Source organism: Triticum aestivum, chromosome 3B (genome assembly GCF_018294505.1).
Source record: "Triticum aestivum cultivar Chinese Spring chromosome 3B, IWGSC CS RefSeq v2.1, whole genome shotgun sequence".
Classification (NCBI taxonomy): domain Eukaryota; kingdom Viridiplantae; phylum Streptophyta; class Magnoliopsida; order Poales; family Poaceae; genus Triticum; species Triticum aestivum.
Genome location: NC_057801.1, coordinates 582,568,385 through 582,588,596, shown reverse-complemented (window position 1 = coordinate 582,588,596; position 20,212 = coordinate 582,568,385). Strand labels below are relative to the sequence as shown.

The 20,212-nt window shown below is 51.8% G+C and overlaps 1 pseudogene; it reads right to left on the bottom strand.

Annotated features, from left to right (window-relative positions):
* The window catches only part of LOC123065799 (subtilisin-like protease SBT3), a 54,622-nt pseudogene extending 35,260 nt beyond the window's left edge, over window positions 1-19,362 (bottom strand).
* Window positions 19,363-20,212: the final 850 nt, after the last annotated feature.

The window sequence follows — 20,212 nt, the reverse complement described above, 5'->3', positions numbered from 1 at the left end:
CCGCCCACGGGGGCTGAGGTCAGGGCAGGCATGGCAACAGTGCCGCGCCGGATGGAGATCTCCATCGATACGGCGCACTGTAGCCATGCCAGCCCTTCGTAAGCGGGAGGGTGATGAGCCACGCGGTGACCGTACCCCGTCCCATCCATCATGGCGAAGGCAGGAGGTGGTCGGAGTCGCGGGCCGACTCCCCATTGCCGGCTTCTCTGGAAGTCGCCAATAGGAGTCGGCTTATCTCAAAGTCGTCCCTGGGACTCGGCCGTGAGGGGCAATCGGCGGCCTTGCTGCTGACTCCCAGAAGGCGGCTCCTTATCGCGGGGTCTTGAGGGGCGTAGTCCGCCCCGATGTTTTGAAAGGTTCAGGGGCTCGGGTTAGCCTACCCGTGGCCCATTACTCCGACAATTCCCATAGCATGCACGTATGGTGAACCGCTTTGTGATGAAGTTTGAGCATAATTTATTTATTGATTGTCTTCCTTATGAGTGGCGGTCGGGGACGAACGATGGTCTTTTCCTACCAATCTATCCTCCTAGGAGCATGCGCATAGTACTTTGTTTTCAATGTACTTGTAGATTTTTCCAATAAGTATATGAGTTCTTTATGACTAATGTTGAGTCCATGGATTATACGCACTTGTCGGATATCGGGTTTCGGCAAAACCCTTAAGGTTCGAACTCTGGGGTGCACGCGAAGATCTACTCCCTACCGATCCACGTCCCAATGCCTCGCCATGAATCTAAGCTACACGATGAACAACACAAGGGACACAAGGTTTATACTGGTTCGTGCCACCGTTGTGGTGTAATACCCTAATCCAGTGTGTGTGGTGTGGTGGATTGCCTCTGGGGCTGATGATGAACAGTACAGGGAGAGAGCAGCCTCGCGAGGGGTGTTCTTGAGTTGGTGCGGTGTTATCCTTGGGCAGGATTCGATCACCTCCTCCTATGGTGGCTATCTCTATTTATAGAGGCCTTGGTCCTCATCCCAAATAATGAGTGGGAAGGGAGCCAACAACAACCATTTTGAAAGGGGTCGTCATGGCTTGCGTCATGAGCACCTCGCGAGCCTGCCTGGTGAGGCCGCCCCTGAGGAAGCCTTGCGTCGTCTGCCCCGCGAGGCTTGGCCCCTCGTGAGGGTCTTGAGCTTGGGTTGATGAAGACGAGTCGTAATGGGCCACCCCTTGAGCCATGCCGCAGGTTGAAGGCAGGCAAGTTTGGGGACCCCCGTTCCCAGAATGCCGACAGTAGCCCCCGGGCCCATGGCGCGCTCGGGCTTGGCTTAGCAGCGAAGCGAAAGGGCAAGTGTGGAGCGCCGCGGGCCCCAATAGCCTGCGGCCTTGGATGCCGCGTGGTGGTTGATTTGGCGTGGGAGTCTCCGCTTCCCCACGCTACCTCGGCAGCTGCCTGATTTGACGAGTCCCTGCTGCATGCAAAAAGAGTCATGATTACCTGCGATCATGGAGGCCGACGGTTGGCTTCCCTTGGGCTATAAGTACGGAGAGGCGCGAGCCCCCTCAGTCCATATCTTCTCGCTTCGCTCGCTTCTTCTTCCTCACTCCTCCTCCATCTTGCTGCCTATGGCACCGATCCGCCGGTTCTCAGCTGACGAGAAAGGAAAGGCCCCCCGGGAGGGGCCCGACTCGCTCCCGCCGAAGAAACGGCCGGTCCCCGGCCGCCACGACGAGGTTGCACGGCCGGAGATGTTGAGGCCTTGGTACGAGCAGCCTCCTCCTGGGTTTCCGCTCCCTTTGTACATCCGGGCTGAGGCCCTGGAAAAGAAGATGCCGAGCAACGCCGCCCGCGCCGTCGGCGACGACGAGTCACGGCGGCGCGCGTCGTCACTCCTGGAGTTCATGCCGCGGACTCCTCTCGCAAGCTCATTATCCATGCCGCCATGCCTCCAAGCTCCTGGATCCGCCTTCCTTCTTTCTTCGCCTTTGAGATGCCACCGAGGGGGCCTCTCGAGCTCTGGCTACAGCACGCTGACTGCGGTACCCCGGCGACCGGAGCGGAGGTTGAGGTCGTCGCTCCGGGCAAGGTCTACATGACCCGGGGCTGGGGCGAGATCGCCCGGGTCTACCGAACATGAGGTGCCCCCGTGGTTCATTTCGAATATGATGGCGCCTCCCTGATGCTCTTCAAGGTCTTCGATGCGGAAGGCCGCCGGCTGGAGTGCTGCACCAGAGGAGGCAGACATGACGTCGATGTGGCAAGGGCTAGGCCTGCCACCCGCTTCCCCAACGGCTCCTCTGACAGCAGCGAAGATGCTTGGGAGTCCAGCGGCTCTCCCGAGCTCTTCGCGACTCCGGAGACGAGCGATGACAACTACGTGCCCCCGAGCTCACGTCGCGCTTGGGGCAGAGCAGCTGCATCAGGCCGCCAGCGCGACTGATCTGGATGGGGTTGGCACCGGCCCCCGTGGCCCACTGTTGATGATGGCATCGGCCATGAGGGCGCATGTAGTTAGGGCTCCTTAGGATTCACACCTTTTGTTCCCTGCGAGGAATTGAGAAGGTACCCCGTGGGGGCATGTAAGGTGTCCGCAATGTCTTTTGCTGTTATTATCCTGATTATGAAGTGTTGCAAGTGCTTATCCTGTCCCGGTTTAGTTCCCCCTTTCTAGCCTTGCGACGACTTGGTGCTCTACGCTGACAGGTCCCAGTCCCCAGGCAGGCTTCAGCCGTTGCTGGTATGCCAGGTCGCGATGTCGTGGTCAAGGCCAGGAGGTGAGCGGCCCGAGGTCCAGTAAGAGCCCCTAAGGCGCGATGCTCAGGAGGTCCCCTTTAGAGCTCATGCAGCCGCCGGGAGGTGAGAAAGGAAGGCAAGGTTGCCGCCACAGAGCCGCATTAAGTGGGGGTTTCATGTCGCATCGATTAGCTATTCCAGGGGCGAGACTTATCTCGAAAGCATGGAGCCGTTCCTTCGCGAGGTTCCAGTCTTGTGCGTCAGTAGCTGAGATGTTCCTGGGTCAGGCCTTCATGAGCTTCTCCTCCCTTCCCCGCACTCTCCTTCGTGCTCTACATCCTCAGGTCCCGGCCCTCGAGCGAGATCAGCCGCCGCTGGTATGCCAGGTCACGATGCCATGGACAAGGCTAGGGGGTGAGGGCTGGAGAGCCAGTAAGAGCTCCTGAATCGCGATGCTCAAGAGTCCCTGTTGGTGTCAAAACCGGCGGATCTCGGGTAGGGGGTCCCGAACTGTGCGTCTAGGCGGATGGTAACAGGAGACAAGGGACACGATGTTTTACCCAGGTCCGGGCCCTCTTGATGGAGGTAAAACCCTACGTCCTGCTTGATTGATATTGATATTGTGGATGTTTACAAGAGTGGATCTACCACGAGATCAAGGAGGCTAAACCCTAGAAGCTAGCCTATGGTATGATTGTAATGGTTGTTGTTGTGTCCTACGGACTAGAGCCATCCGGTTTATATAGACACCGGAGAGGGCTAGGGTTACATAGAGTCGGTTACAATAGTAGGAGATCTACGTATCCGTATCGCCAAGCTTGCCTTCCACGCCAAGGAAAGTCCCATCTAGTGTAACTGAGCCTGTACAACTGGCCTCGACACCTGGTATGACGCCTTTGAAGGTTGTCTTTGTAGGTTTAATCCTTGAAGGGCCTATGCCCATCTTTCGCACTGTATCCTGATAAAGCAGGTTCAGGCTACTGCCGCCGTCCATCAGGACTCTCGTGAGGTGAAATCCATCGACGATTGGGTCTAAAACCAATGCGGCGAATCCGCCATGGCGGATACTGGTCGGATGGTCTCTTCAATCGAAAGTGATCGGGCAGGAGGACCATGGGTTGAATTTTGGGGCGACTGGCTCCATCGCGTATACGTCCCTTAGTGCACGCTTCCACTCCCTCTTGGGTATATGCGTTGCGTATATCATGTTTACTGTCCGAACTTGAGGGGGGAATCCCTTTTGTCCTCTGTTGTTCGGCGGCCGGGTCTCTTCCTCGTCATCACTGTGTAGCCCCTTGTCATTGTTTTCGGCGATTAATTTGCCTGCCTACTTGAATACCCAACAATCTCTGTTGGTGTGGTTAGCTGGCTTTTCGGGGGTTCCATGTATTTGACAGGAGCGGTCGAGTATTTAGTCCAAATTGGACGGGCCCGGAGTAGTTCTTTTGAATGGCTTCTTCTGTTGACCGGGCTTGGAGCCTCGGAATCCGGCGTTGACTGCCGTATCCTCATTGCTGTCGCCGTTAATGCGGCGTTTGTTTTTGCTTCGACGTGACCTGCCATTGCGGTCCTTGGTATCCGGACTACCAGCGTTTTTGCTGAGGTTGTTGCTGCGAGCTAGCCAGCTATCCTCTCCCGCACAGAAGCAGGTCATGAGTGATGTGAGGGCTGCCATGGATTTCGGCTTTTCCTGTCCTAGGTGCCGGGCCAGCCACTCGTCGCGGATGTTATGTTTGAAGGCAGCGAGGGCCTCTGCATCCGGACAGTCGACGATTTGATTTTTCTTTGTTAAGAACCGTGTCCAGAATTGCCTGGACGATTCGTCTGGCTGCTGGATTATGTGGCTTAGGTCATCTGCGTTCGGTGGTTGCACATACGTGCCCTGGAAGTTGTCGAGAAATGCGGCTTCCAGGTCTTCCCAACATCCAATTGACTCTGCGGGCAGGCTGTTAAGCCAATGCCGAGCTGGTCCTTTAAGCTTGAGCAGGAGATATTTGATGGCGTGAAGATCGTCGCCGCGGGCCATATGTATATGGAGGAGATAATCCTCAATCCAAACCGCGGGGTCTGTTGTGCCATCGTAGGATTCGATATTAACGGGTTTAAACCCTTCAGGGATTTGATGATCCATTACTTCGTCAGTGAAGCATAGTGGGTGCGCGGCGCCTCTGTATTGAGCAATATCGCGACGTAGCTCGAGAGAGCGTTGTCTGCTGTGTTCGGCCCGTCCGGAGTAGTTGTATCCGGCGCGACGGTATTCGTCGTGGGTCTTGGGGTGCCCACGTGATCCATAGATAGATCTGGATTGTCTTGCCTTGTCCTCCAATATATCTCGCAAGTCCCGCGCGTTCCCCTGTGGCTTCATGCTTTTTGAGCGGTGCCGGGGTACGGTTTTGGTGGAGGGCTTGCACGCCTCTTTGTCGCGGCCACGAGGTGGTCGGTCTGCCGTATTGTGCGCTGGTGATGCAGGTTTGTACGCTTCCTCCTCTAGTCGGGGGAGCAACTTGTGTTTTGGGTAACTTTTGGAGGGGCGTTCGAGTTCATACTCTTCGGCCGCGAGGACCTCGGTCCATCTGTCGGCCAGTAGGTCTTGATCAGCTTGAAGCTGTTGCTGCTTTTTCTGTAGGCTGTTTGCCGTGTCCATTAGCCTGTGTCGGAAACACTCTTGTTCGACGGGATCCTCAGGCACGACGAATTCGTCGTCGTCGAGGCTTGCCTCGTCTCCGGAGGGAGGTAAGTAATTATCATCCTCGACCTCTTCGTCTGCCGCCCTCTCGTGAGGGCTTGCTTCTGCCTCCTCCTACGCTGGATCGTGCTGGAGGGGGTTGTCTTCGGCACTTTCTGGGGTGTTATTGTCTCCTGTGCCGGAATCTCTATTCTTGCTGTGGCGGGATTTAGAGCGGCGCCGCTGATGTCGGCGCTTGGGCTGTTTCTTTAAGGAATCGGCCTCTGTTGCTTCTTTGCCGTCCCCATCTTTTGGGGTGTCCACCATATATATGTCGTATGACGATGTGGTCTTCCAGTGTCCTGTAGGCACTGGTTCTTGATGGTCTCCGGCGTCGTCGTCCATACCGTCGATGTCTTCGGAGTCGTAGTCGAGTACGTCGGTTAGATCGTCGACGGTGGCTACGAAGTGGGTGGTGGGTAGGCTCTGAATTTCTTCGTCGTCCGCGTCCCAACCATCCTGGCCGTAGTTCGGTCAGGGCTCTCCAGATAGCGAGAGATGCTTCAGCGAATTTAAGATATCTCCAAAGGGTGAGTGCTGAAAGATGTCCGCAGCGGTGAATTCCATGATCGGCACCCAGTCGGATTCGACTGGCAGGGGCACAGGAGGTTCGGAGTCCGGCAGAGAGTCCGGCACCTCGGAGTCATGAGCTTTATGCGGGAAAAGGTAAGTGTTCGGCTCCATCGCCATAGAAGTTGCAGCTCCCGAGGCGGTGTCCAGCCATCCATCCTCGATCTGAGCGATCAGCTTCGGACTATGGGTCGGAGCGGGTTGGTGTGCGGCCTCCAAGGTGCTGTCCGGTGGCAGAGTTGGGTCGTGCCCATCGTGACAGCGCGGCATGCTCGGCTGTGGCTCAGATCCATCGAAGATCAAGTCCCCGCGGATATCGGCCGTGAAGTTTAGGCTTCCAAACCTGACCTGATGGCCAAGGGCATAGCTTTCGATCTGCTCCAGATGGCCAAGTGAGTTGGCCCGCAGTGCGAAGCCGCCGAATACGAAGGTCTGTCCGGGGAGAAAAGTCTCACCCAGGACTGCGTCGTTGCTGATTGAAGAGGCCATCAAGCCTATCCGTGACGACATAGAGGAACTCTCAATGAAAGCACCAATGTCGGTGTCAAAACCGGCGGATCTCGGGTAGGGGGTCCCGAACTGTGCGTCTAGGCGGATGGTAACAGGAGACAAGGGACACGATGTTTTACCCAGGTTCGGGCCCTCTTGATGGAGGTAAAACCCTACGTCCTGCTTGATTGATATTGATATTGTGGATGTTTACAAGAGTGGATCTACCACGAGATCAAGGAGGCTAAACCCTAGAAGCTAGCCTATGGTATGATTGTAATGGTTGTTGTTGTGTCCTACGGACTAGAGCCATCCGGTTTATATAGACACCGGAGAGGGCTAGGGTTACATAGAGTCGGTTACAATAGTAGGAGATCTACGTATCCGTATCGCCAAGCTTGCCTTCCACGCCAAGGAAAGTCCCATCCGGACACGGGACGAAGTCTTCAATCTTGTATCTTCATAGTCTTGGAGTCCGGTCGATGATGATGATAGTCCGGCCGATGATAGTTCGGCCGATGATGGTAGTCCGGCTATCCGGACACCCCCTAATCCGGGACTCCCTCAGTCCCCCTTTTAACGCGCAAGCGGATCGCACGGGTAAGAGAAGGAAAGAGCCCACGATGCCTCCCGTTTGAGGCCTCAGGTGATCCCTGTAAACCAACACGAGAAGAGCAAGGGTTGCCATTACGATTGCCAGCCGGCCATCGGTTGCTCCGAGAGAGTGGTGAGGGCACTGAGGGCCTAGTGAGGTGACGCTTGCGGGGCTGTTGTGGGCCAGAGCTCGACCACTCAGGTTTGTCGACGTTGCAGGGACGGACCCATGCACAAGAGCCGTGCTAGAGCGAGTGGCTCCAAAGGTAGGTGTCAATCGAGTAGGCGATTATCACAAGCGGGTTAAGCATGAAGGGCAAATCAGCTTACATAGACGCATGAAAGGTACATGCCACTGGGTCAGGCCCGAGCGGCCTAGGGATGATGTAGCCCGAGGGGTGCCCCCAGCAAGGTAAACTGAAGACATAAGCAAAAGGGGTACATGTCGCAGGGACAGACCCACGTGACCTGGGAATAATGCAGCCCTGAGGGTGCTCCCAACTGAAATGAGACTCGAAAGATGTCAACTGATGCCATTGTAGAGCTGGTGTTGAAGTAGCTGGCGATGCGCGGTGAAGAAGCCGATCCTCACGAGCCACCAGAGCCCTGAGCCTCGGGAGGCTCTGGGGGTCCGGGCGGCTCCTCGAGGACCATCTCCATCTCTGCCAGGACCACATGGTGCCTGGCCTCCTGAGCTGCCAGAATGCTCTGCATAAGACGCTGGTGAGCAGCAGCCGCGTTCGGCAGGCGGAAAGGCATGCGAACGTAGCTGTGCGGCGGACCTTCGCAACGTCCTATGCGTGAAGGCCAGTGGCGCTCCTGAGACGTGACTCGGCTGAGTCCTGTGTAGTCGATGCAGACGTGCAACCCGCCATCCTCGCCTAGGTGAGGAGCTACGCTGGACAGGCGGCGATTGCCGCGCATGACTCGTGATTCTTGAAGCTCGAGTGACCTTGGTGATGAACTCCTGGGGGTTGGGCCTTCCTTGCCCCGTGCCTTCCTGAGGAAAACGTGACTCGAAGCACGTCTCCAAGTGGTGCCCGAGTGCCTCCCTCGTGATCATGGAAAAGTCTGAGGCCCTCCAGGAGAGAGCCCCCGAGCCTTGACCGAGGAGGGCGCCGGGCGCGCCTTCCTATGTGATGGAGGGAGGTGCCCCTTGCACAGGCGCAGATCCTGGCGCGGTGCCTCCGGAGATGCCTGCCTCCTGAGGCCTTGAGCTGGGCGATGTCTTCTTCTTCTTGGGAATTGCCTCGGGAGGGTTCTCACTCTTGCTATCTGGGTCTTCGACTGGCGCAGCTTGGAAGGCACGCTCGAGGGAGCACACCGCATCCTTCTCTTCGTAGGGGACTATGATGATTCCGCCGCTTCCCGGCATCTTGAGGACATTGTAGCCATGGTGAGTCACCGCCATGAACTTGGCCAGGGCTGGATACCCGAGGATAGCATTGTATGGCAGGCGAATGTGGGCAACATCAAAGTCGATGAGCTCGGTATGGTAGTTCTTGCACTGTGCGAAAGTGACAGGGAGGAGAACCTACCCTATTAGAGTGGTGGAACCGTCAGTGACTCCTGAGAAAGGCTTGGTTGGCTGAAGTTGATCATAAGGCACTTGGAGGTTGTTGAATGTCTCGACGGACAGAACATTGAGCCATGCGCCGCCATCAATGAGGGTCCTGGTAACTTGCACATTGTTGATGACTGGGGAACAAAGCATTAGGAGGACGCCGGCTGTAGCCGCACACTTGAGCTGATCTGCTGAGTTGAACGTGATGGCGCACGTGGACCACCTGAGAGCGCGCGTGGCCTCGAGTTTGGGAAGGACTGCGTTCACCTTGCGAGCAAACTACTTGAAGATGCGCTGAGAGGCTGGGGCTTGGGCACCGCCCAAGATGCAAGCGATAGCACGCGGCTCCTGGAAGCCCCCAGCCCCCTCGTCCTGGTGGTGGTCATCATTCCTTCTTGGCGGTGGTGGTAGAGGAGGAAGGTCTGCGTTGCCTTCAGGGCGGTCCTCACGAGGCTGATCCCTCCAAGCCCCCTTGCGAGGCTGGTCCTGCCAGCGATCCTCGCGAGGCCGGTCACGCCACTCCTAGCGAGGGCCTCGGTCGTCCCATCGTCCCCCACCTCTTCCTCCTCCCCGGTTGTAGCCCCGGTCGTTGCGCTCGGGGCGTCGACCAATGCGTCCTTCTCGAATGGCCCTGAGCTCCTGGTATTCGTTGGTGTTGTGGGTGTAGAGGTTGTGGTAGGCGCAGAATCGGTGGCCCTTGGACGACTCCGACTGGTCTCTGCCGCGCTTCGTGTCTAGTTCTGCTACGAGCACGACTGCTCCTTTGCGCTTCACGTCCTTGGCCTTGACTTTCTTCTCTTCTGGGTCAGCAGCTGGAAGCTCGAGGAGGGAGATGCGCCCTTCCTCGGTTCTTGTGCACTTGGTCGCTAGGTTGAACAGCTCCAGGGATGTGCACAGATCCTCGTGGATGGCGAGCTCCTCCTTCATCTTGACGTCGCAGACGGCGAGCAGAGAATGCTGAGATGATGGCCTCCTCGGTCAGCTTGGGAATCTTGAGGCGAGCATTGTTGAAGCATTGGATGTACTTCTGCAAGGTCTATCCAGGCTACTGCTCAATGCGGCGCGGGTCACTCACGACTGGAGGACGGTCGCGAGTGCCCTGGAAGTTGGCGATGAAGCGGGTGCACATCTCGTCCCAAGAGGAAATCGAGACGGGAGGCAGGTTCAGGAGCCAGGTGCGAGCACCATCCTTGAGCGCCATGGGAAACCAGTTCGCCATGACCTTTTCGTCCCCGTTGGCCGCCTTGATGCCTAGCTCCCGAGGCTCGCAGACGCGGGGCTTGCTCTTGGAGATTCCCGCGCGCTGCCGTTAGGGGCAGCACAGGGTCTTGACGTGTTGGCGCAGGGATGCGATCTTGACGTGCTGGAGCGGGGAGTACGCCAGCGCCTTCTTGAGGACGAGGGATTTCTTGGCAGCTCCTTTCTGGTCGCGCGGGTGCTGGACGCGGCGGGTCTCGTCCAGGGGCCGCGCGCCTTGGAGCCAGGGCGCCTTCTTGGGGGCGGAGGCACCTCCTGAGCTGCATCACCCACGCAGGATGGAGGGCGAGGCAGTGAGAGGGACGCGTAGGAGAGCCCCCTGCGGCGCTGACGAGCTCGGTGATGCGAGCGAGTCACTCCTCATAGAGGTCGTCGACGGGGCAGTAGTGCAGAAGCTCACATGCTAGGAGCAACGCGGCCTGCGTGTCCGTGGGAGCACAACGAGCGTGAGACGATGAGCCAGCTGGGGTCAGTGACGGAGTGGCGGTGCGGCCATCCCGCCGCACCGAGGGATGCAGCAACGATGCTTGCTGCTCATTCCACGCTGGGCCGGTGGCAGCGTTGGCGGCAGGCGACGGAGAACGATGGGGGGCCCCACCGACGGGAGCCGTCTAGGCGACGCGGGCGGTGAGAGCAGCCCGACGCTCGGTGCGAGCTCGGCGAGCGTCGGCCATGGATGCGACGAACGATGGAACACGTGATAGCGGAAGAAAGATTCTGGTGCACCCTTACCTGGCGCGCCAAATGTCGGATATCAGGTTCCGGCAAAACCCTTAAGGTTCAAACTCTGGGGTGCACGCGAAGATCCACTCCCTATCGATCCACGTCCCAACACCTCGCCATGAATCTAAGCTACACGATGAACAACACAAGGGACACAAGGTTTATACTGGTTCGTGCCACCATTGTGGTGTAATACCCTAATCCAGTGTGTGTGATGTGGTGGATTGCCTTTGGGGCTGATGATGAACAGTACAGGGAGAGAGCAGCCTCGCGAGGGGTGTTCTTGAGTTGGTGCCGTGTTCTCCTTGGGCAGGATTCGATCCCCTCCTCCTGTGGTGGCTATCTCTATTTATAGAGGCCTTGGTCCTCATCCCAAATAATGAGTGCGAAGGGAGCCAACAACAGCCATTTTGAAAGGGGACAGCTAGTACAAGTTATCCTGACTAAAGTTGGTCTTCGACTGCCAAAGGCACTGGCGATGACGCAGTCTTGGGCTCCACGACGACCTCCGTACTGCCGCTCTACTGGTCTTGGTCTTGTTGCACCGATATGGTAACCTTTGCTTGATGCCTCGGTACTCCGCGCCTACTCTTGCCCCCTTTGCACCAAAGAGGAAATGAGGACACTGCGCAGGCTGGCGCCCGCCTGGCACCTGCCTGGTATCGATCGTCATGGCTTACGTCATGACCACCTCGTGAGGTACCCCTGCCTTGATTTCTCCGCCTCCTCGCGAGCCTGCCTAGTGAGACCACCTCTGAGGAAGCCTTGCGTCATCCGCCCATGAGGCTTGGCCCCTCGCGAGGGTCTTGAGCTTGGGTTGATGAAGACGGGTTGTACTGGGCCACCCCTTGAGCCATGCCGCAGGCCGCAGGCAGGCAAGTCTGGGGACCCCTGTTCCTAGAACGCCAACAACACTCTCACCCTTCCACCATTGCTAGCCTCTCTTGTGCCGCACAACTTTCGCCGATACCATACACCCACCATATACCTTCCTCAAAATAGCCATAGCCACCATACCTTATTATGGCATTTCCATAGCCATTTCGAGATATATTGCCATGCAACTTTCCACCGTTCCGTTTATTATGACACGCATCATCATTGTCATATTGCTCTTTGCATGATCATGTAGTTGACATCGTATTTGTGGCAAAGCCACCTTCATAATTCTTCCATACATGTCACTCTTGATTCATTGCATATCCCGGTACACCGCCGGAGGCATTCATATAGAGTCATATTTTGTTCTAAGTATCGAGTTGTAATCTTGAGTTGTAAATAAATAAAAGTGTGATGATCTTCATTATTAGAGCATTCTCCCAAGTGAGGAAAGGATGATGGAGACTATGATTCCCCCATAAGTCGGGATGAGACTTCGGACTTTATAAAAAAAGAAAAGAAAAAAGAAAGGCCAAATAAAAAAATAAGAAAGGCCAAATAAAGGAAAAAAAGAATAAAAGGAGAGAAAAAGAGAGAAGGTACAATGTTACTATCCTTTTACCACACTTGTGCTTCAAAGTAGCACCATGATCTTCATGATAGAGTCTCATATGTTGTCACTTTCATATACTAGTGGGAATTTTTCATTATAGAACTTGACTTGTATATTCCAATGATGGGCTTCCTCAAAATGCCTTAGGTCTTCGTGAGAAAGCAAGTTGGATGCACACCCACTTAGTTTCTTTTGTTGAGCTTTCATACATTTATAGCTCTAGTGCATCTGTTGCATGGCAATCCCTACTCACTCACATTGATATCTATTAATGGGCATCTCCATAGCCCGTTGATATGCCTAGTTGATGCAAGACTATCTTCTCCCTTTTTTTCTTCTCCACAACCAGCATTCTATTCCACATATAGTGCTATGTCCATGGCTCATGCTCATGTATTGCGTGAAAGTTGAAAAAGTTTGAGAATACTAAAGTATGAAACAATTGCTTGGCTTGTCATCGGGGTTATGCATGATTAAATACTCTGTGTGATGAAGATAGAGCATAGCCAGACTATATGATTTTGTAGGGACAGCTTTCTTTAGCCATGTTATTTTGAGAAGACATGATTGCTTTGTTAGTATGCTTGAAGTATTATTGTTTTTATGTCAATATGAACTTTTATTTTGAATCATTTGGATCTGAACATTCATGCCACAATAAAGAAAGTTACATTGAGAATTATGCTAGGTAGCATTTCACATAAAAATTCTGTTTTTATCATTTACCTACTCAAGGACGAGTAGGAATTAAGCTTGGGGATGCTTGATACGTCTCCAACGTATCTATAATTTTTTATTGTTCCATGCTACTATATTACCCGTTTTGGATGTTTTTGGGCTTTACTTTACACTTTTATATCATTTTTGGGACTAACCTACTAACCGGAGGCCCAACCCAAATTGATGTTTTTTTTGCCTATTTCAGTGTTTCGAAGAAAAGGAATATCAAACGGAGTGCAAACGGAATGAAACTTTCGGGGCCATCTTTTTGGAACAAATGCAATCCAAGAGACTTGGAGTGGACGTCAAGAAGTAACCGAGGCGGGCACGAGGTGCCCGGCGCGCCCCCGCCCTCCTGGGCCCCTCGTGGCTCCCCTGACCTACCTCCTTCACCTATATATATATTCACGTACCCCGAAAACATCCAGGAGCACGACGAAAACCTAATTCCACCGCCGCAACCTTCTGTATCCACGAGATCCCATCTTGGAGCCTTCGCAGGCGCTCCGCCGGAGGGGGAATCGACCATGGAGGGCCTCTACATCATCTCCAAGGCCTCTCCGATGAGTTGTGAGTAGTTTACCACAGACCTTCGGGTCTAGAGTTATTAGCTAGATGGCTTCTTCTCTCTCTTTGAATCTCAATACCAAGTTCTCCTCGATCTTCTTGGAGATCTATTCGATGTAACTCTTTTTGCGGTGTGTTTGTCGAGATCGGATGAATTGTGGGTTTATGATCAAGTTTATATATGAGAAATAATTGAATCTTCTCTGAATTATTTTATGTGTGATTGGTTATCTTTGCAAGTCTCTTCGAATTATCAGTTTGGTTTGACCTACTAGATTGATCTTTCTTGCAATGGGAGAAGTGCTTAGCTTTGGGTTCAATCTTGCGGTGTCCTTTCCCAGGAACAGCAGGGGCAGCAAGGCACGTATTGTATTGTTGCCATCGAGGATAAAAGATGGGGTTTATATCATATTGCATGAGTTTATCCCTCTACATCATGCCATCTTGCTTAATGCACTACTCTGTTCTTATGAACTTAATAAACTAGATGCAGGCAGGAGTCAGTCGATGTGTGGAGTAACAGTAGTAGATGCAGAATCGTTTCGATCTAGTTGTTGTGGACGTGATGCCTATATACATGATCATGCCTAGATAATCCCATAACTATGCACTTTTCTATCAATTGCTCGACAGTAATTTGTGCACCCACCGTAATACTTATGCTATCTTGAGAGAAGCCACTAGTGAAACCTAAGCCCCCCCCCCCGGGTCTATCTTTTATTATATAAGTTTTCCATCTACTTTTATTTGCATCTTTTACTTTCCAATCTATATCATAAAAATACCAAAAATAATTATCTTATCTTATTATCTCTATCAGATCTCACTTTCGCAAGTTACCGTGAACGGATTGACAACCCCTTTATCGCGTTGGTTGCGAGGTTCTTGTTTGTTTGTGTAGGTACGAGGGACTTTTGAGGAGCCTCCTACTGGATTGATACCTTGGTTCTCAAAAACTGAGGGAAATACTTACGCTACTTTGCTGCATCACCCTTTCCTGTTCAAGGGAAAACCAACGCAGTGCTCAAGAGGTAGCATGGGGGCGAAGGAGTTATTCTTTGTCTGTATGTCGATGACATACTGATGTTTGTAACCAAACTTGATCTAATCAAGAAGGTTAAGGACTTCTTACCTCGCTGTTTTGAGATGAAGGATCTAGGAGTAGCTGATGTTATCTTGAACATCAAGCTGTTGAGAGATGGAAATCGTGGGATGACACTGCTTCAGTCTCATTATGTGGAAAAGATCTTGAGTCGTTTTGGGTACAATGACTGCACGCCTTCTCCAACTCCATATGATGCTAGTGTGCTGCTTTGAAAGAATCGACGGATTGCTAGAGATCAACTGAGGTATTCTCAGATTATTGGCTTGCTTATGTATTTGGCGAGTGCCATGAGGAATGATGATACGTCTCCAACGTATCTATAATTTATGAAGCATTCATGCTATTTTATTATCTGTTTTGAATAATTATGGGCTTTATTATACACTTTTATATTACTTTTGGGACTAACCTACTAACCGGAGGCCCAGCCCATATTGCTGTTTTATTGCCTGTTTCGGTATTTCGAAGAAAAGGAATATCAAACGGAGTCCAAACGGAATGAAACCTTTGGGAGCATGATTTTTAGGAAGAATATGATCTGAGATACTTGGAGTTCACGTCAGAAGATCCTTGAGGAGGCCACGAGATAGGGGGCGCGCCCACCCCCTGGGCACGCCCTACCCTCTCGTGGGCCCCTTGAGGCTCCCCCGACCGACTTCTTTCGCCTATATAAGCCTACATACCCTAAAAACATCAAAACAGAAGATAGATCGGGAGTTCCGCCGCCGCAAGCCTCTGTAGCCACCAAAAACCTCTCGGGAGCCCGTTCCGGTGCCCTGCCAGAGGGGGAACCCATCATCGGTGGCCATCTTCATCATCCCGATGCTATCCATGACGAGGAGGGAGTAGTTCACCCTCGGGGCTGAGGGTATGTACCAGTAGCTATGTGTTTGATCTCTCTCTCTCTCTCTCGTGTTCTCTCTATGGCACGATCTTGATGTATCGCGAGCTTTGCTATTATAGTTGGATCTTATGATGTTTCTCCCCCTCTACTCTCTTGTGATGAACTGAGTTTTCCTCTTGAAGTTATCTTATCGGATTGAGTCTTTAATGATTTGAGAACACTTGATGTATGTCTTGCCGTGTTTATCTGTGGTGACAATGGGATATCATGTGCCACTTGATGTATGTTTTGGTGATCAACTTGCGGGTTCCGCCCATGAACCTATGCATAGGGGTTGACACACGTTTTCGTCTTGACTCTCCGGTAGAAACTTTGGGGCACTCTTTGAAGTACTTTGTGTTGGTTGAATAGATGAATCTGAGATTGTGTGATGCATATCGTATAATCATGCCCACGGATACTTGAGGTGACAATGGAGTATCTAGGTGACATTAGGGTTTTGGTTGATTTGTGTCTTAAGGTGTTATTCTAGTATGAACTCTATGATAGATTGAGCGGAAAGAATAGCTTCATGTTATTTTACTACGAACTCTTGAATAGATAGAACAGAAAGGATAACTTTGAGGTGGTTTCGTACCCTACCATAATCTCTTCGTTTGTTCTCCGCTATTAGTGGCTTTGGAGTGACTCTTTGTTGCATGTTGAGGGATTGTTATATGATCTATCTATGTTATTATTGTTGAGAGAACTTGCACTAGTGAAAGTATGAACCCTATGCCTTGTTTCCTATCATTGCAATACCGTTTACGCTCACTTTTACCATTAGTTACCTTGCTGTTTTTATAATTTCAGATTACAAATACCTTTATCTACTATCTATATTGCACTTGTATCACCATCTCTTCGCCGAACTAGTGCACCTATACAATTTACCATTGTATTGGGTGTGTTGGGGACACAAGAGACTCTTTGCTATTTGGTTGCAGGGTTGTTTGAGAGAGACCATCTTCATCCTACGCCTCCTACGGATTGATAAATCTTAGGTCATCCACTTGAGGAAAATTTGCTACTGTCCTACAAACCTGTGCACTTGCAGGCCCAACAACGTCTACAAGAAGAAGGTTGTGTAGTAGACATCACCTAACATCTCTTTTGTTGTGAGCAAGCTGAGTCGGTTTGTGTCAAAACCAGGAGATCATCATTGGTGTGCGCTTGAGAGAGTTATGCGCTACTTGAAAGGCACTGTGAGCTATGGGATTCACTACTCTAGGTATCCAAGGGTACTGGAGGGTTATAGTGACTTGAATTGGATATCTGATGCTGATGAGATTAAGGCCACAAGTGGTTATGTTTTTACACTTGGAGGTGGCTTTATTTTCTGGAAGTCTTGCAAGCATACCATCTTAATGAGGCCAACTATGGAAGCAGAACTTACAGCATTAGATACTGTCACTGTTGAAGCAGAGTGGCTTCGTGAGCTTTTGATGGACTTACCTATGGTTAAAAAACCAATACCCCCTATCCTGATGAATTGTGAGAATCAAATTGTGATCGTCAAGATAAACAGTTCTAAGGACAATATGAAGTCCTCAAGGAATGTGAAGAGGAGACTAAAATCTGTCAGAAAACTAAGGAACTCCGGAGTTATTACGTTGGATTATATCCAAATGTCGAAAAACTTGGCAGATCCCTTCACAAAGGTTTTATCATGTAATGTGATAGATAATGCATCGATGGAGATGGATTTGAGACCCACCGCATGAGTTGTCCATAGTGATAACCCACTCTATGTGATCGGAGATCCCGTGAAGTAGAAGTGGGAGACAAGCTATTGGTCAACTGAGAGGAGAGCTTCCTTATTTTAATTATCCCACTCCGTGAAGATGCAATACTCTCCTGATCTGCATGGTAGGTTGATATTTATCTTAATATGTTCCAAGTGGCTTATTTGAGTAAGCAGAGATGTTGTCCTGTAGAGCATCTCTTGAGGAACACACCTATATGAATTTGACTGTTAACGTCGCGGTCTGTGAGAATTGGGTGTTCTCTAATAAATTCATGAAAGGCCCTGGAGTATGACGCATACGCTCCACCCGCAAGGAAGCCTTGCGGCAGCCTAGTATCGGTTAAGAATTTGTGTGAAACTAGTCTCGCAGAAACTTGTAGGTCAAGGCATACTCCACTATTCAAGTTGTGATCTAGTGTAGCATAAATCTCTGAGTGGAAGTTCAAATTTACAGTCTCCACTGAACATCGGTATATAAACAATGTTTTGGATTTAAATGATGAGATGTGCCAATGAGAGTTTGTGGGGGATTGTTGGAATTTTTCTGGTAGGCCTTTTGCCCAAAGCCCAACTAAAATTCTAAAATTCTCTTGGCCCAGTCATGCACACATGTGAGTGGAGTGAGTGAGATTAAAGTTTAGTCCCACCATAGAAGTTGAGAGGGAATTGCACCTATGTATAAGGTGAGCTCTTCTACCACTTGTATGAGCATGAGAAGAGGAGACCTACACGCGCGCTCCTCCTCCTCGCTCGCCTCGCTACGCCATGCCTCATCACGACGCGTCGCGGGTTACGGGATTGAGCCGAGCCGAGCTAGAGCTATGCACGTTGTATGTATTTTTGCTGCTCGGGAAAATTAATGAGTCATTAATTAATAATTAATGGACGCGTTAATTACTGAACCGTTTCCGATTCTTTTGGATCGCGGCTCGGACATGGGGTTTATTCCCACGACCTACTCGGTCCGCACTATATAGTTAGGCAGACGTCTACCCTAGTTGCCGCCAGTTCATATGGTTTTGCACCACCGTTCCAGATCATTGCGCCACCACGCAAGTCTTCTCCATCCCTCCTTCCGGCGTGCACCGCGAGAAGGGACAGCAGGCCTACAGAACCCCGCCACTCGTGATCCTGTACAGGAGAGGGGCGATCAGGTTTTTGGGGAGCGCACTCGCGCGACTGCTAGCAACGACGACTTTGCCAACGACGATTTTTCCCCAACCTCGGCAACCTCATCCTCAATGACATGGCCGAAAACATCAACGCCGGCGGTGCTGCTCCCGCAACACTGTATGTGATTCTATCCTTCTTGTTCGAGATAATGGTAGAATTCATGTTTCTAATATGTGCCCTAGATGTGATCTGTTCATCTACTTTACTAGTTCGCGTGATTAGTTTAATCTCTACTAGTGCTGTCATGATTTATCTTCTGTTTATTCGGATTAAAATTCATAGTAATTTGCTCCTATATTCGACAAGCACGAGGGGCAATTCCACAGGCCATGCCGAGCCCGTACCCGAAGAAGGACGCGCAAGGCATGGGGTTTCCCCCGGCAGTCGACGACGTGTGTGGGCCGTGTCCTATGATGTCGCGCATGGAGTTCATGCCGATGACGATGCCAGGCTTCATGGTGACCAAACCTTTGTTGAAGTAACGCGCTCCGATAAGCTTTCGATTTCACAAGGAAGCCTCAAACGCCACGCCCGACTCGCACTTGCCGCGCCACCAATACGGCACGGGGGGCTATGATGACGTCGTCGGAGCTCGAGGTCTCCGGCCACACTCCGGTGTCAATTATGCTGATGATGACGCCCTCACCGAGCTTGGCTGCCGGACACAACCCAACCAACGAGCTGAGGTGGAGGAACTCCGGGGAGTGGGTGGTGTCGTGAGGGATGTCGGCTCGGCGGTTCGGGTAAGCCGAGACGAAGCCCGGAGCGCGGCTCAGCGCGGCAAGCTCGGGGGCCGAGAGAGTGGCTGCGAAGCCATGGAGTGCCTCGTCGTAGGTATAGAAAAGCCGCGGCTGCTTGCCACGGACGCCGCCGTGTGAGTCGGCTGCTACTGCTGCTAGAGACGCTAGCAGGACAGAGTACCACTCATGGTGGTTGGATGCGCTGGCGGCATGGCAGACCTGTCCATGTGGACAATGTATGACGTTCACTGATCGGCGGCCACTAGAGTAGGGAAGAGAGAGCAGATGAGGAGCCATGAACTGTTGACTAGGAGTGTAAGTGACAACATGTTGACAATCGAATTGTTCTAACTTCTAGGCATGGCCATCGATTATATATACGCCGGTGGTGGTGGCGGTATTGCATTCATCGGAATCGACGTACACGCGAAGGACAGGTCTGTGTTTTTTCCATTGTTTTGTGCGAGGGGTGCCCATCATCCTGAAACCATCGAGGGCAACGGTAGTCACTGTGTCGCAGGAAAAACCGAGGAGCTCAAACAAAATATGAATTGGACGAGGGTACAGCGCGACTGCAGGCCAAAATAGAAAGGCTCATGTTTCGCTCGATGCAAAAACAAAAAAATGATTGACCCAACTACCTAGTTCCACGAACCAACTGGTTGAATCACCTCAAAAAAAACATGGGTAAATGGGTAGAATGACTATGGTATCCCCAACCCACTATGGTTCAAATCCTGGTGATGCGCATTCAGTGGGAGGAGACGTTTCCGTTGATGACGAGGTGCCTACGGTGACTTCATAAATTTCAAAATGATATGTCGGCTCAGTCTTTTGAAGATGCTCATAAGGACAGGGTGTGCGTGTGTGCATTTATAGGGGTGAGTGTATGCGTGTGTATATGAGCGCTTGCGTAAAAAAAACTACCCAGTTCCTATTCGGCACTTATGGTGCCAGTCGCCCTTGTATCCTAAATTTATTTTGATTTAACAAAAAGTGGTGATACCCCTAAAAAAACTGCTCGTTCGATGATTCTAGAAAAGCATGCTCGCGGACGACAGTGCACTAGTAGAAAAAGGGCCAATTGTCCCAGTTCGTAAGGGCCTTTTGTCCCGGTTTTGGAACCGGGACTAAAAGGTCGTTACTAATGCCCTTGACCTTTAGTCCCGGTTCTTACAC